General features: G+C 37.4%; 1 long non-coding RNA gene across 9 annotated transcripts in view; it reads left to right on the top strand.

The window, feature by feature from the left end:
- LOC103794834 (uncharacterized) overlaps window positions 1-16,296 on the top strand; it is a 170,938-nt gene extending 154,642 nt beyond the window's left edge. For all 9 annotated transcript variants that reach the window (XR_008473376.2, XR_008473382.2, XR_008473377.2 and 6 more), the window contains 4 exons: window positions 13,502-13,599; window positions 15,169-15,232; window positions 15,336-15,663; window positions 16,089-16,296. This is a non-coding gene — a long non-coding RNA (uncharacterized LOC103794834). The remainder of the gene's footprint in view (window positions 1-13,501; window positions 13,600-15,168; window positions 15,233-15,335; window positions 15,664-16,088) is intronic.
- The last annotated feature ends 1,325 nt before the right edge of the window (window positions 16,297-17,621 follow it).

Raw genomic sequence — 17,621 nt, 5'->3', positions numbered from 1 at the left:
TGGTTTTTGTTTTTGGTTCTGTTTATGTGGTGAATTATGTTTATAGACTTGCATATGTTGAACAAGCCTTTTGCATCCCCGGGATGAATCCTACTTGATCATGGTGGATAAGCTTTTTGATGTGCTGTTGCAATTGGCTTGCCAATATTTTATTGAAGATTTTGGCATCTATGTTCATCATGGATATTAGCCTGAAGTTTTCTTTTCTTGTTGAGTCTCTGCCAGGTTTTGTTATCTGGATGATATTGGTCTCATAAAATGATTTGGGAAGGATTTCCTCTTTTTGGATTATTTGGAATAGTTTCAGAAGGAATGGTAACAGTTCCTTGTTGTGTGTCTGGTAGAATTTGGCTGTGAACCCATCTGGACCTGGGATTTTTTGTGTGGTAGGCTCTTAATTGCTGCCTCGACTTCAGATCTTGTTATTGGTCTATTCATGGTTTCGACTTCTTCCTGGTTTAGGCTTGGGAGGACGCAAGTGTCCAGGAATGTATCCATTTCTTCCAGGTTTACTAGTTTATGTGCATAAAATTGTTTGTAATATTCTCTGATGATGGTTTGAATTTCTGTGGGATCTGTGGTGATTTCCCCTTTATAATTTTTTATTGCATCTATTTGGTTATTCTCTCTTTTCTTTTTTATTAATCTGGCTCATGGTCTATTTTGTTGATCTTTTTGTAAAACCAGTTCCTGGATTTATTGACTTTCTGAAGGGTTTTTCATTTCTCTATCACCTTCAGTTCTGCTCTGATATTAGTTATTTCTTGTCTTCTGCTAGGTTTTGAGTTTTTTTGATCTTGCTTCTCTAGCTCTTTCAGTTTTGATGATAGGGTGTCAATTTTGGATCTCTCCACTCTTCTCATGTGGGCACTTTGCTATATATTTTCCTCTAGAGACTGCTTTAAATGTGTCCCAGAGATTCTGGTATGTTGTGTCTTCATTCTCATTGGTTTAGAAGAACTTCTTTATTTCTGCCTTCATTTCATTGTTTATCCAGTCAACATTCAAGAGCCAGTTGTTCAGTTTCCATGACGCTGTGCGGTTCTGAGTTAGTTTCTGAATTCTGAGTTCTAAGTTGATTGCACTGTGGTCTGAGAGACTGTTTGTTATGATTTCTGTTCTTTTGCATTTGCTGAGGAGAGATTTACTTTCAATTATGTGGCCAATTTTAGAGTAGGTGCCATGTGGTGCTGAGAAGAATGTATATTCTGTGGCTTTGGGATGGAGAGTTCTGTAAATGTCTATCAGGTTTGCTTGTTCCAGGTCTGAGTTCAGGTCCTGGATATCCTTGTTGATTTTCTGTCTGGTTGATTTGTCTAATATTGACAGTGGAGTGTTAAAGTCTCCCACTATTATTGTGTGGGAGTCTAAGTCTCTTTGTAAGTCATTAAGAACTTGCCTTATGTATCTGGGTGCTCCTGTATTGGGTTCATATATATTTAGGATCATTAGCTCTTCTTGTTGTTTTGATCCTTTTAATATTATGTAATGTCCTTCTTTGTCTCTTTTGATCTTTGTTGCTTTAAAGTCTATTTTATCAGAGATGAGAATTGCAACTCCTGCTTTTTTTTGCTCTGCATTTGCTTGGTAAATCTTCCTCCATCCCTTTATTTTGAGCCTTTGTGTATCCTTGCATGTGAGATGGGTTTCCTGGATACAGCACACCGATGAGTTTTGGCTTTTTATCCAATTTGCCAGTCTGTGTCTTTTGATTGGTGCATTTAGCCCATTTACATTTAGAGTTAGTATTGTTATGTGTGAATTTGATACTGCCATTTTGATGCTAGCTGGCTGTTTTGCCCGTTAGTTGATGCAGATTCTTCATTTTGTTGATGCTCTTTAGCATTTTGGTATGTTTTTCAAGTGGCTGGTACTGGTTGTTCCTTTCTGTATGTAGTGCCTCTTTCAGGAGCTCTTGTAAGCAGGCCTGGTGGTGACAAAATCTCTGAGTACTTGCTAGTTCACAAAGGATTTTAATTTTCCTTCACTTATGAAGCTTAGTTTGGCTGGATATGAAATTCTGGGTTGAAAGTTCTTTTCTTTATGGATGTTGAATATTGGCCTCCACTCTCTTCTGGCTTGTAGGGTTTCTGCCGAGAGATCTGCTGTGAGTCTGATGGGATTCCCTTTGTGGGTAACCTGACCTTTCTCTCTGGCTGCCCTTAGCATTTTCTCCTTCAATTCAACCCTGCTGAATCTGATGATTATGTCCCTTGGGGTTGCTCTTCTTGAGGAATATCTTTGTGGTGTTCTCTATATTTCCTGGACTTGAATATTGGCCTGCCTTGCTAGGTTGGTGAAGTTTTCCTGGATAATATCCTGAAGAGTATTTTCATTCTCTTCATCACATTCATTCTCTTCATCACATTCAGGTACACCTATCAAATGTAGATTAGGTCTCTTCATGTAGTCCCACATTTCTTGGAGACTTTGATCATTCCTTTTTGTGCTTTTTTCTCTAATCTTGCCTTCTCGTTTTATGTCATTGAGTTGATCTTCTACCTTTGATATCGTTTTTTCTGCTTGGTCAGTTCGGCTGTTGAAACTTGTGCATGCTTCGTGAAGTTCTCGTGTTGTGTTTTTTGGTTCCATCAATTCACTCATATTCCTTTCTAAGTTGTCCATTCTTGTTATCATTTCCTCAGATCTTTTTTCAAGGTTCCTAGTTTATTTGCATTGAGTTAGAACATGTTCTTGTAGCTCACAGAAATCTCTCATTACCCACCTTCTGAAGTCTGATTCTGTCATTTCATCACACTCAATCTCCATCCAGCTTTGTTCCCTTGCTGGTGTAGGAGGAGAGGTGTTCTGGTTTCAGGTGTTTTCCTCCTTTTTGCACTGGTTTCTCCTCATCTTTGTGGATTTATCATCCTGTCATCTGTGTAGTTGCTGATTTTCAGATTGGGTCTCTGAGTGTATGTCCAGATTGTTGACAATGAAGTTATTTCTGTTTCTTAGTTTTCCTTCTAACAGTCTGGCCCCTCTGCTATAGGACTGCTGAGGTCCACTCCACATCCTGCTTGCCTGGGCATCACCTGCAGCAGCTGCAGAACAGTAAGGGTTGCTACCAGTTTCTTCTTCTGCTATCTTTGTCCCTGAATGATGCCCGCCAAATGTCAATCTGATCAGTCCTTTGTGAGGTGACTCTTTGGATATATGGGGGTCCTTTAGCTACTTGAGGAGACAGTCTGTTCTTTATAGGAGCTCAAGTGTTGAGCTGTGAGCTCCATTGTTTATTCAGAGCTGCTAGGCAGGGACGTTTAAGTCTGCTGCAGTATAACTCATAACACCCCCCTTTTTTTCCCCCAGGTGCTCTGTCCCAGGGAATTAGGGCTTTATTTATGAGTATCTGTTGTGCTGCTGTTTTTTGTTTTTTTTTTTTTCAGGGCTGCCCTGCCCAGAAAGGAGGCAGCCTAGTCACTGTCTGCCTACAGAGGCTTGCTGAGCTGCTTTGGGCTCTGCCCTTTTGCTGTGTGAACTTCCTTGTAGTCCTGTTTATATGGGTGTGGTTAGAACTGCCTCAGTAAAGTTGGCCTGCCTCTGTAATGGCGGACTCTCCATGTTATGGCAGGTTGCCCCGGCAATGGCGGACTACATCCATAGGGGTGGAGTACCTTGGTAATGGTGGACACCCCTCCCCCACTGAGCTGCACTGTTCTGGGTTCAGCTGTGCTTGCAGTGAAACTCTCAATCCTGAGCATTTCCAATTGCTGTTTGTTTGTTTGTTTGTTTGTTTTTGTGGGGGTGGGACCCACCAAGCCTGATCACCTGGCTCCCTGCCTCAGAGCCTTTTTTCTTTTAAGTTGAATAGTTGACTCTCTCCCAAGTGTTCCAGTCGCCTACTGAAAGGGTGCTGGGATCTGTGTGATTTCCTGTGCGGCGACCCACTGTGCCAGCTGCAACAACAGTGCTGCCTGGGAATCTCCTGGCCTGGCTTCCTGTTTCAGACCCATTTAATCAGATGAATGGGCGAATCTGCCTTCCTGGAGCTCCAATTGCCAGCTTAAAAGGGCAACCCAACCAATGTATTTTGTACAGAGAGCCACTGCCCCTGGGCACCGGCAAAACAGCTGCACCAGCCAAAACAGCCACGCTGGCCAAAACAGCCATGCTGGCAATTCGTGGGGCTCCTCTGCCTGGGAATCTCCTGGTCTGTGGGCAATAAAGATCTGTCTGGAAATGCGGCGTCCACTCACCCTCTGCGCTTTCACTAGGAGCTGCAATTCTGAGTTGCTCCTAAGGGGCCACCTTGGATCTTTCCTCCACAAGTAGGTTTTTAAAAAATAATTCCAACTTTAATTTTAGATTCCGGGCATACATGTGCAGGTTTGTTACATAGGTATATTGCATGATGCTGAGGTTTGGGGTATGGTTGATCTCATTACCCAGGTACTGAGCATAGTACCCTATAGGCAGTGTTTCAGTCCTTGCCTCCATCTCTCTCTCTCTCCCCCTACAAAACCCTTCATTGTCTATTGTTCTCATCTTTATGTCCATGTGTACTCAATGTTTAGCTCCCACTTAAAGTGAGAACATGCACTATTTGGCTTTCAGTTAGGATAATGGCTACATCCATGTTGCTGCAAAGAACATGATTTTATTCCTTTTTATGATTATGTATTATGCCATGGTGTATATGTACCATCTTTTCTTTATCCAATCCACTGTTGATGTTCACCTAGGTTGATTCCATGTTTTTTGATGGTGAATAGTGCTGCAGTAGATATACAGATATACAAGGGCATGTGTCTTTTTGGTAGAACGATTTATTTTTCCTTTGGATATATACCTAGTAAGGGGATTACTTGGTCAAATGATAGTTCTGTTTCAAGAACTTTGAGAAATCTTTAAACCACTTTCTACAGTGGCCAAACTAGTTTACATTCCCATCAACAATGTATAAGCTTTCCCGTTTTCTCCACAGCCTTACCAGCATCTGCTTTTTTTTTTTTAACTTTATAATAATAGTCATTCTGACTTGTTTGAAAGGGTATCTCATGGTGGTTTTGATTTGCATTTCTCTGATGATTAGTGATGAGCATTTTTTTCATGTTTGTTAGCCACTTAAATGTCTTTTTTTGAGAAGTGTCTGTTCATCTCCTTTGCCCACTTGTTAATGGGGTTATCCATTTTTTTGCTTGTTGAAGTTCCTTATGGGTTCTGGAGATTAGATCTTTGTCAAATGCATATTTTTTTTCTTATTCTCTAGGTTGTCTATTTACTCTGCTGACAGTCTCTTTTGTTGTGCAGAAGCTTTTTAGTTTTATTAGGTCCCACTTGTCAATTTTTTATTTTGTTGCAATTGCTTTTGAGGACTTAGTCATAAATTGTTTGCCAAGGTTAATATCCAGAATGGTATTGTCTAGATTTTCTTCTAGGGTTTTTGTAGTTTGAGGTCTTACACTTTAATCGGTAATCCATCTTTAGTTAATTTTTTTATATGATGAAACATAGAAGACAATTTCATTCTTCTGCATATGGCTAGCCAGCTATTCCAGCACCATTTATTCAATAGTGAGTCCTTTCCCCAGTGCTTAAATTTTTGTCAACTTTGTTGAAGATCAGATGGTTGTAGGTGTACAGCTTTATTTCTGGATTCTTTATTGTGTTCCATTGGTGTATGTGTCTGTTTTTGTACCAGTACCATGCAAGATGTTTTGGTTACTGTAGCCTTACAGTGTAGTTTAAAGTCAGGTAATGTGATGGATACCTCTGGTTTGAACAAGTAGGTTTTAAACTGGGAATGCAAGGCTGGTTTAAGGCTAGTTTAAGAATCAATCAATGTGATCCACCATATTTACAGTCCAAAGAAGAAAACCCATGTGATCATATCAATAGATATAGAAAAGACATGTGACAAAATTCAGCATCTTTTTATGACAAAAATCTTTCAGCAAATAGGGAATACAAAGGAATTTTCTCAACATTATTAGAGGCATCTACAAAAACCTACAGCTAATATCATATTTAATGGTAAACGACAATACTTTTTCACTAAGATCGGGAACAAGGCAAGAATACCAACTTTCATCACTCATACTGCCTTGGAATAAGGCAAGAAATAAATGTGTATTTCTACACATTACAAATAAAGAAATAAAATTATTCCTATTACAATATGACATGATTGTCTGTGTAAAAATTCTAAAGATTTTAAAAACAAAACAAAATGACTTCCTGAAACTATAAGTGACTTTAAGCTCAACACACAAAAATCAATATTCTGTATACTAGCAATGCACAATTAGAAACTAAAATTGTAGAATAACACATACACAGCATATTGGGTAGTGTGATTCCTTCTGTTTATTTTTTTCAAAATGGATTAAGCTTCCTTTGCTTTTTCAAATAATTTTTAGAGTCATATTTTCTATATCTAAAAAAAAGTTCTAGAATTTTGACTGAAATTTACTTAAACCTCCACATTAATTTGGGGAGAACTGACACTGTTAGTATATTAACTCTTCCAATATATGTACATAGTATGTTTTTACATTTATTTTGGTTCTTCTTTGATTTTTTTCATCAGCTTTTTGTAATTTTCAGCATATAGGTTCTGTCATGTTTTGTTAGATTTATACCTAGGCATTTTTTCATTTTTCTTGGAGCTATAATAAATTTGATATATACACAAAGGACTTCATATGCTAACACTGTCAGTTCTCCCCAAACTAATCTAGAGATTAAATGAAAATCCAGTCAAAATTCCAGAAAATTTTTTGTAGATATAGGAAAGCTGACACTAAAATTTATTTGGAAAAGCAAAGCAAATAGAGTAGGCAAATCTACTTTTGAAAAGTAGAATAAATTTAGAAATATCACACAATTCAATTTTAAGACACTGTATAGCTATAGTAATTAAGACAGTATAATATTAGTGAAGAGATTGATCATAGACACATAGATCAATGAAACAGAATAGAGAACATAAAACTAGGTACCACACACACACACACACACACACACACACGTGGCCAAATAAAGATTTTTGACAAGGTCACAAGGACAATTGGATGAAAAAAGAATACTGTGTTCAACAAATTGTGTTGAATCCTTGAATATCCATATGTTCAAAAAAAAAACCTCAATCTAAACCTCACAGTGTACATAAAAATTAACTCAAAATTCACCATAGACATAAATGTGAAATATAAAACTATAAAAATTTTAGAAGTCCTCATAACCAGAGGTTAAGCAGTAAGCTTTAAACATGACACCAAAAGCATAATTCATAAAGAAAAAAATAGATAAATTGAGTCTCATCAAAGTAAAAAAAGTTCTATGGAAGACTATTAAGAAGATGAAATCATAAGCTAAAGCCTTAAAGACAATATTTGCAAACTGCATATCTGTCAAAGAACTAGTATTTAGAATTTATTAAAACTTCTCAAAATTCAACAGTAAAAAAAAAACAAACCAATTAGAGAAAGAGAAAAGACATGAATAGACATTTTACCAAAAAGGATATACAAATGTAAAAATGCACAGCAACATTAGCCAGCTAGTAAATTCTAATTATAAGCACAATGAGGTATCACTATATACCTACCAAAATCGCTAAAATTAAAAAAAAATAGTGAAAACATAAAATATTAACAAGTATGCAGAGAGATGGATCATTCATATACTGTTGTTAAGAATGTAAAGTGGTACAACCAGTTTGGAAAGCAGTTTGGCAGTTTCTTATAAAATTAAATATGCAGCTCCTATGCTGTACAGCAATCACATTCTTGAGCATTTATCTGTCCCAGAGGAATGAAAACTTATGTTCACATGAAAACCTGGATCTAAGTATTCATAGTAACTTTGTTCATGTATCTAAAAATTGAAAACAACCACTATGTCCTTCAAAAGATGAATAGTTAAATTATGGTACATGCACATCATGGAATACTACTCAGCAATAAAAAGGAACAAACTATTGATAATTCTCACCAGAGAATTATGCGGAGTGAAAAGAAGCAAATCCCAAAGATAACCTGTTGTATGATTCCATTTATATAACATTCTAAGATAAGGAAATTATAGAAATAGCAGATTAGCAAGTGCCAGGGTTAAGGAGAAGGTTGGAATGGGAGGGAAGTGAGTGTGGCTGTAAAAGGGAAACTTTATGGAGATGGAACAGCTCTGTGTCCTGACTGTTTCTGTGTCAACATTCTGTAAAATGTTACCATTGAGGGACCCAGCATAAAAGGGTATGAGACCCTTCTGTATAGTTTCTTAGAACTGTATGTAAATCTATAGTTATCTACAATAAAAATATTAATTTAAAAAGTCTTTTGCTCTTTGAAGTTGAGAGAATGAACATGCAGGCTGAAGACTGAGAGAAAATATTTGCAAAAATGATCTGACAGTTATATCCAGAATATGTGATGAATCTCAAGGCTCAATAGTAGTAAAGGAAAAAACTCAATTTTTGAAAAATGTGGAAAAGACTTGAATAGACACCTCAACAAAGATGATATACAAATGGTATATAAGCACATAAAGAGACATTCAATATTATTTGATATTAGAAAAATGCAAATTTAAGTCATAATGAACACTACCATGCGCCTATTAGAATAGCTAAATTAAAATAATACTGACAACACCAAATCCTAACAAGGACACAAAGCAACTGGAACTGTCATACACTGTTGAAGGGAATGCAAAATGGTATAGCCACTCTGGAAAACAGTTTGGTAGTTTTTTATAAAGTTAAACATTCAATTATCATATGGCCCAGCATTTGTATTCTTGAGTATTTATCTCAGAAAAAAAAATGTGAGTTCACACAAAAACCTGTACACGATTCATAATCACCAAGAGACAGAAAAAAAAAACCTGTTTTTGTAACAGGCAAATGGATAAACAAACTATGGTATAGCCATGTAATCAAATACTACTCATTGATTACGAGGAACAAACTATTGACACACCAACTTAGATGAAACTTAAAGGCACTGTATTAAGGGAAAGAAGCCAGTCTCAAAACATTACATACTATATGGCTTCATTTATAAGACATTCTTGAAAATACAAAACTTGTCAAAGTGTTTGACCAGAGTTAGGATTGGAAGGAGGGATGTGGCCACAAAGTGGCAACCCAAGTTTTAGGAATTTGGGAAACTGTTTTATATTTTTATTGTGGGAGTGACTACATAAATCAATACATGCATTAATATTTGTAGATCTATACACTAAAAAGAGTCAATTTTACCATGCAATAATTTGTTTAAAATGCAAAACAAAAAAATACACTCCCAGAATCTGATCAATTCTCACCACACCTGCCACCCTGGTCCAGGTCTCCATATTTCTCATCTATGTTATTATAATAGCCTCTTAACTGGTCTCTCTACCTCCTCTCTACTACACATTCAATTCTCAATAGAGTGATCCTTTGAAAATATAAGCTGAATAATGTTACTCTCCTGCTCAAAAGCCTCCACTGGCTCTCATACAGCATTAAAACTGAAGTTCTCACCATGGCTTGACAGTAGTAAGGTTCTCCAGGAACCTCTCTGGTCTCTTTTTCTGTGAGTTTTCCTTACTCACTGTGCTCCAGCTGCACTAAACTGGCTTGCTGCTGTGTGAACATGCTGGGCCTTTGCACTGGCTGTTCCCTCTTCCTGGAACATCCTTCCTTCAAATAAGTCAATGGTTTCCTCACCAACCTCATTGAACTCTTTGCTTTAACTTCATCTTCTCTGTGGAACCTACCCTGACCACTATTTAAAACTGCATCTCTTTCTGCATTCCCCACTTCAACTTATCATTTATTTTTCTTCACGGCATTTGTCATCTTCTAACATGCTCTGTTACTTATGTGTCTTAGTCCATTTGTGCCGCTATAGCAAAATGCCTGAGACTGGGTAATTTATAGACACCAGAGATTTATTTCTCACAGTTCTGGAGGCTGGGAAGTCAAGATCAAGATGCTGGTATTCAATGTCTAGTAAAGGCCTAGTCTTTGCTTCTGAGACAGTACCAGAGTGGGGAAGAATGTTGTGTCCTCACATGGTGGAAGAAATGGAAGGATGCAAAAAGGGCAAGCAAAAATAGATTTTTGAAATATGTTTTATAATAATACTAATCCTCATTCCATGAGGGCTCTGCCCTCATAACTTAATCAACTCCTAAAGACCCCACATCATAATACTATCACATTGTCAATTAAGTTTGGAGGACACATTCAGACCATAGCATTATGTATTACATTTGTTTTCTGTGTCCCCAACATACACACAAATATAAGGTCTATAAGGGCAGAGCTCTTGCCTGTTCATTAATGTATCTTTAGTGACTGACACATGGAAGATTCTCGATAAATATTTATGGAATGAAGAAAGTGAAGCAGGGAGGAAGTGAGGAAAAGGTTAATTTGTCATTAGCCAAGTGAGTAAGAGGAGAGGATGAGGAGGGTGTCATGGAAGAGCTGGTGACTGCAGAGCCTTAAACTGGAGCTGTGTGCATGCTCAGAGGGCAAGAGTACAGAGGTGTGGGAAGAGTGCTGATGCAGAGAGGGAAGCAGGAATCAGCTTTAAATGCCACACTAAGGAATTTGGGCTTCGCCTTTAGGTTAAAAGCTGTTAAGATCTAAGAAACATGATTATATTTGTGTTGCATAAAGATAACTCAGCCCCAATGTGGACAGTAAATTGAGTAAGGGCAGTGAGTTAGTTGGGAGGCTGATAATAATCTAGTAACTAGTTATCTAAGCCAAAATTTATGATGACCTGAACTAAGACTTTGGCCTTGTTAACAACACAGAGGGCACATTTCAGAAATATTTAGCAGAGTCACCAGGACTTCTACTGAAATGTGAGAAAGATTAGAAATCAAGGATGCTCCCCTATCCCATCCCAGCCACCTGCCAGATTCTCTTTGTGACTCTGGGAAGGCAAGCGCAGATGAATCGTTTTGGCAAAGATTCCAGTAGTAAATTACTTGTAATGCTGCAAACACCATTCTTACACTGTGGTAAGTTACATCCACTGTTTCTTTCGTCCAGAATACCTTTCTTTTCCATCTTGCTAACTCCTACTTTAAGTTTCAGCTCACAGATCCTGACTTGGCTTATAATTCTTATGAAGAATATGCTCAAAGAACTTAGCAACATCAGAAAAGGGAAGATGTAGGAACTGATAATGCAGTTATTGGACAGTTTATGGAAATGGGGATTGATTTCACTTAAAAAGCAAGCATTTTCCATACCAGCAGGAGACTTCTGTCCTAGATATATGATATTGTAATGTAAGTGGTCCACAAAGCTCATACTGTTATAAGCTCATACACAGAACTCACTGGAGTTATAAAAATAAAAATATTAGCTTTATACTGTCAATGCCAAATGTAAATACAGTAATTCTATGTGTCCCTCTGATATTTGACCTTGAACAAGTTTTTCAGCCCACTTTTGCCTCTGTCTTCTTGTCATAAAAGACAAAATGATCTCTCAAAGCTACTTCGACTCCCCAAATCTTGGATTTTGCTTTTCTTTCTCTGCCAAGAAGTCAGAGAAAACTATACATATTTTACAGACAGAAGCCCTTAGAGAGAAGGAGACTTCCATTTGAACAGACCTAAATAAGAGCCTATCTCCCATCCAGATGCCTGCTCCCATGAGATGCCCATCATCTATCTTTTGAAACACCGAAAACAATTTTTTTTAAAAACAAAAAATAATTTGATTTTAATGAATATGTCATTTGCTGACAAACAAACGGCATAATTTTTCTTCTACTCTTTTGCAACTAAAATAAATTTAAGTCAAGGTTTATCCTGGAGAGTTGTTGTTGTTGTTGTTGCTAGCTGTTGCAAAATAGCTAAAAGTTGTTTTGTAATAGAAATGCTGACTCAAACTCAATTACTGTGGGAGTTTGAACAGACTGTCCTTTTTTTAAGAAATAAGAAAGCAATTGGGTGTTGATGTAGATATTTATATGTAAGGGATCATCGTTTAAAAGACTGCAAAAGAATGCTAAATATGAAAAGAGGTTGCAGAGGATTATAGGGTGAGAAAGTGCCAGAGTTATTTTTAAAATATATAAGTTGTATATGTTATATTTTTAAAGTTAAATCTGATAAAACATTTTATAATAAAAAGCAATATAATAATAGAAACGAAACCATAGATACAGGAAGATCAGAGAAAACTATGCAGGCAAATACTAAAAAAACTATACCTGGCCATATCATATTCAAACTGCAGACAGTCAAAGACAAAGAGAAGATCTTGAGAGAGGCCAGAGGGGCAAAAGCACCTTATGTGGAGAGAAACAAACTTCCTTTCAGAAACGATGCAATCAAGCAAGAAAAACAAAACCCAGCCTAGAATGCTACATCCAGTAAAATTATCCTTCAAAAGTAAAGGAGAAATAAAAATTTCCACAGACAAACAAAAATTAAGAGAATTTGTTACCAGTAGATTTGCTTGGCAAAAAAAAAATTAAAAGAAATCCTTTAGAGAGAAGGAAATTATATAGATCAGAAACATAGACCTACATTTACAAAGGCAGAGTGTTGAAGAAAGAATAAATGAAAGGCATTCTCAGTTTCCTCCTCTGGGTGCTGGTGCCATGCCCAGCTCTCAGAACCCCACCCAAAGTGAATAATACAGACACTCAACATGATAGATAGTTGGCTTAAAGAGGAGTAGAAGACTTGCTTTTCCCATCCACAGCCACAACCTCTACATTTAAAGATACCGAAAAGGACATAGCAAATTATCTGGCCTGTGGAAGGGAGAAATATTCCAAAGAAATTTGACAAAACCGTAAATAAGAAAAATGATGAAAACGTCGTCTTCTCAGCTTTTATAGATGTTAATAATAATCCATACTGTGTTATATGATGGAAAATTTTCACATAGTATCATGATGCCAGTTAAGTTGTGGCATCATTTTGAGACCAATCATTGAGAATTTTTTTAAAGGGAATTAAATATTGTAAGTGTAAACATTATGAGCCTGTTAAAAGTCAAAAGTTATTACAGCTTCTCAAACTAGAAATAAACAGGCTACTGAAGCACCTACAGGTTACAATTTATTTTTATTTTTCTATATTTTTATTTTTATTTTTTGAGACAGAGTCTCCCGCTGTCACCCAGGCTGAAGTGTAGTGGCATTATCTCAGCTCAATGAGGCCTCTGCCTCCTCAGTTCAAGAGATTTCTTATGCCTCAGCCTCCTGGATAGCTGGGATTACAGGTGTGCACCACCATGCCTGGCTAATTTTTTTATTTTTAGTAGAGACAGGTTTCTTCACGTTTTCCAGGCTGGTCTTGAACTCCTGGTCTCAACTGATCTACCTGCCTTGGCCTCCTACAGTGCTGAGATTGCAGGCACGAGCCATCTGTGCCTGGCCCTAATTATTAATATGGTAAATATCAATTGCTATGACTCATATAAACAAAAAGCTATTTGAGATCTCTCCTCACCTTTTTTTTTTCTTCTAAGACTATAGTGTTCCTGAAGCCAATGAGATAAATTGAGACGGAATCTCGCTCTATCTCCTAGGCTGGAGTGCCATGGCCCGGTCTTGGCTCACTGCAACCTCCACCTCCCAGGTTCAAGTGATTTTCCTGCATCAGCCTCCTGAGTAGCTGGGATTAAAGGTGCGCACCACCATGTCTGGCTAATTTTTGTATTTTTAGTAGAGATGGGGTTTCGCCATGTTAGCCAGGCTGGTCTTGAACTCCTGACCTTGTGATCAGCCTGCCTCTGCCTCCCAAAGTGCTGGGATTATAGGTGTGAGCCACTGCGCCTGGCCTGTGGCTACTTCTTTAAATAAAATGTTACGTCATTCTTTCTTGAATTATCAATTTTAGGTATCAGCTATTGGAGTTCTGTCACAATTGATGAGAATTTAGGTCTTTCACAATTTTGGAAGGTAGCACTATTCTCATTCCTCCTTTGGTTGCCTCCACAATCACAATCTCCCATGACATACCTACATCTCCATTTCTGTGCTACCACCTTGACTCCCACTCTGTAAAACTGGTGTTAGAACTCTCATCCTTCCCCCATCCTCCCCACTCCTGTAAGTTCAGGAGTGTAAAAGTTCATTGATACTTTTATATTAATCTTTTGTAAACCTTTACATTCTGGTTTGTGATCTGTCTAATGTTTAATTCTAAAAGGACAAAAACCTGTAAGTGGAGCTTAATTACACCTATATAAATATAGTGCACTGCAGGACTAGTAAAATAAGATCACGATACTTTTTTACAAGTTCCAGTGTCATGACTGCTATGCTCCTAAAATCCAGTGGGATGGATTTCCTGTTTTTGTGCTCTTGCAATTGCCTTTACTACATTCTGAAGGTCTCTATCATGATTTCTGTTCTATTCATTCTTACTGCCTGGAGATCCTTCTCCCAGAGCCATTAATCCTCATATTCCAAAGTGGACCAGTCACTTTTAGGTCTACTGCACAGCTATTGTTCTGGAACAAGATGTCACTGCTCTTGTAGATTGTACTGATTGTTCCTGAAAACTTCTTGGTTACTTATTGCTGCAAAAATGCTGTGTAACCATAATGCTATATAACAAGCAACTGAAATCTCAGTGGCAACAACAAACATTTTCTCTTTACCCTGCTTCAGACTATTGGTTGAGTTCAAGCCTACTTCATGTATTTTTTTATTTAGTGCCAGCAGCTGTCTGGAGCACACTTCTCTTGTGGAAAATGAGAGAAGACAGAGAGAGACCAAGACAAGCCAAATAAGCATATGTAAAGCCTCTATTCATATTGCATTCATTATAGTCCACTAGCTGAAGCAATCATGTGAAGCAAATCACATGTCCAACCCAACACCAAATGAGTAGGAGAAAATATTTCACCTACCCTAGGGGGAGGCAGGACCAAGTCACTTGGAAAAGGCATGGATGTGTATATTGACAACAGGGGAGAGGAGAACAATAAAGAACAATCATCTAATCCACCACAGGAACTTATGTTTTACTCACTACTACCTTGTTTTGTTGGAGAGCATCCTCTAATAACTTCCTAAGGAGGCGGTATGGTAGGTAAACTTTCTGAATTGTATGTGTCTATAAATGTCTTTATTCTCCCCTCATACCTGACAAACATCGTTGAGACCCTTGCTCCATGCTCTTCTATAATAGCATCCCACGTTGCTGATGGGAAGTTTCTTATCAGGCTGCTGCTTTCTCTTTTTTTAGGTGACCCGTTCTCTCTCAATATTCTCTTTACCCTGAAGTTCTAAAATGCCTCAGTGACATAGAGGTAGGTAATTTTTTTCTTTACTGTACCAAGTATGCAGTTGGCCCTCTCAAACTGAGAATTCTATATAGAGATTTTTAATAAAACCCTCTGTTTCATTGCACAGGTTACTCCTGACCTTCTTTGTACCTGTTGTTTATAAGTATAAAGACTGAAGCCTTCTACCTCTCCAGACAGAATATACAGGATCGTGTGTGTGTGTGTGTGTGTGTGTGTTCACACAGGATCATATATATAATATAGAATATGTTATATATATAATATAAATATACACACATATATAGGCTGCTGCTTTCTCCAATTCATTTAATCACTTTCTTTGTATCCCAGAATTTTTTAGATTTCTGCCTGTCTATGGATGGTCTTTGTCCATTCTCTTTACTTTGTGGAGTTATAGCACTTAAAGCATTTGATTGATACCTCACGAGAGAGAGGTAATAAAATTGTATGCCTAAGATAGCATGTTGATTTATTATCTCAATATTTCATTCTAAGTATATTTTTCATTTCAATATATTAAAATTATATTTCAATATATTTAAAATATTTTTGAAGTGGCAGGCTGTACCAGATAGCATAACATTTAAATAATGTGGCTATGTTAGTATCCATATTTTCAAAGATAATTAGTTTGAATGTGATTATTTAATTTGCAAAAGAATTTGAAATGTTACAAAGTTAGCTAGTTTCTCTAAGACAGTTCTGTCCAACAAAACTTTTTGCAATGATAGAAATGTTCTCTGTCTGTGCCAACCAAGACAGTAGCCACCAACCTCCTATGGCTATTAAACACTTAAAATGTGGTTAGTGCTACTAGAAAACTGAATTTTTAATTTTATTTCATTTTTATTGTTTTAAGTTTAAATAGCCACAGGCGGCTAATGGCTATCATATTGGACAATGTGCCAGGGATCAATCAATGTGCCACCTTCATCATGTGAGGATACATGCAGCAAGAAGACACCATCCATGAGGCACAGGCCCTCACAGACACCACATCTGCTGGCACCTTGATCTTAGACTTCCCAGCCTTCAGAACTGTGAATAATAAATTCTGTTGTTGATAATTCTGTTGTTTAATTTCGTGATTAAATCTCCCAAGTTAAAAATATGTTTTTAGGCATAGGTCACCTGTGTCAAGAAAATTATACCTGAAGGGGATAGTCATGAGGAATCTAATAAGACACATGACCAAGTATAAGCTTTTTTATGATTTATACCAAAGAATGTACTCATTCTCCCAGTAAATATTTGAAGGTTATGTACTGTATGTAAAGCACTCTGCCTGGTATTAGGGTTACAAAATTGCAGACACACAAAGCACTCACCCTCCAAGATCTTTCAGTCCATTGAGGAAGAAGGTATACAACTAACCAGTAAGTATAATAGAAGATTGCCTTACCTGCCTACGCTGAAGGGTAAGAGAAAAGTGATTACCCAGGACACCCAGTTAAGCCTTTACTTAGGAAGTAGCATTTAAGTCCTGACTTGAAGCTGGGTAAGACTCTTCTGGGAGATTAATGAGCAGAATATTTTAGGCAGAGAAAGAACAACAGGGCACAGGCACGGAGACAGGTACTAGAAAGGTAAGCCACTTGATATTGCTAGAACCTAGAGTACAATTGTGGGAATATATTGGAAAATGAGATTGGCCAATCAGGCGAAAGTGGCCAACAACTGTAGTGTGAGAAGAGCTATGCCACTTTCATTGCAGGGAGATAACATATAATCCTGACATAATGTAGACCCATTGAGTTGAAAGAATAGTGAACTCACTGTATGTTCTGACCCAACCCTCTTCATTCACTCAATCAAAACATATTTTTCAATGCTCTCCTAAGTCTTTTTTATACTGCTAAATGGGTTTAAGAAACTGGTGAAAGAGTAAATTTTAACTCAGTTGCTATGATCTAAATGTGTCCTACCAAAATTTATATGTTGAAACCTAATCTTCAATGCAATAATGTGAAGAGGTGAGGCCTTTGAGAGGTAATTAGGTCATGAGGATGGAGACATCATGAATGGGATTAGTGCCCTAATTAAAGAGACCTGAGGGAGCTCACTTGTCACCTTCATCATGTGAGGATACATACAGCAAGAAGACACCATCCATGAGGCACAGGCCCTCACAGACACCACATCTGCTGGCACCTTGATCTTAGACTTCCCAGCCTCCAGAACTGTGAGTAATAAATTCTGTTGTTGATAAATTATCCAGTCTGTAGTGTTGTGTTATAGCAGTTCAAATGGACTAAGATACCAGCATCAACTGAAATGAGGACAAATCCCCAATTAGAGGACTCCCACACAATAAAAATATTTAAAACAATGATGAATATCAACTACATAATTTCTCCACTCCAGAGAACACAAAATTTAACTCCAATGTAGA

The sequence above is a fragment of the Callithrix jacchus genome, chromosome 11 (genome assembly GCF_049354715.1).
Source record: "Callithrix jacchus isolate 240 chromosome 11, calJac240_pri, whole genome shotgun sequence".
In the NCBI taxonomy this organism is placed as follows: Eukaryota; Metazoa; Chordata; class Mammalia; order Primates; family Cebidae; genus Callithrix; species Callithrix jacchus.
Note: the sequence above shows the minus strand (reverse complement) of the source record. Positions and strands in the feature narration are given on the sequence as shown.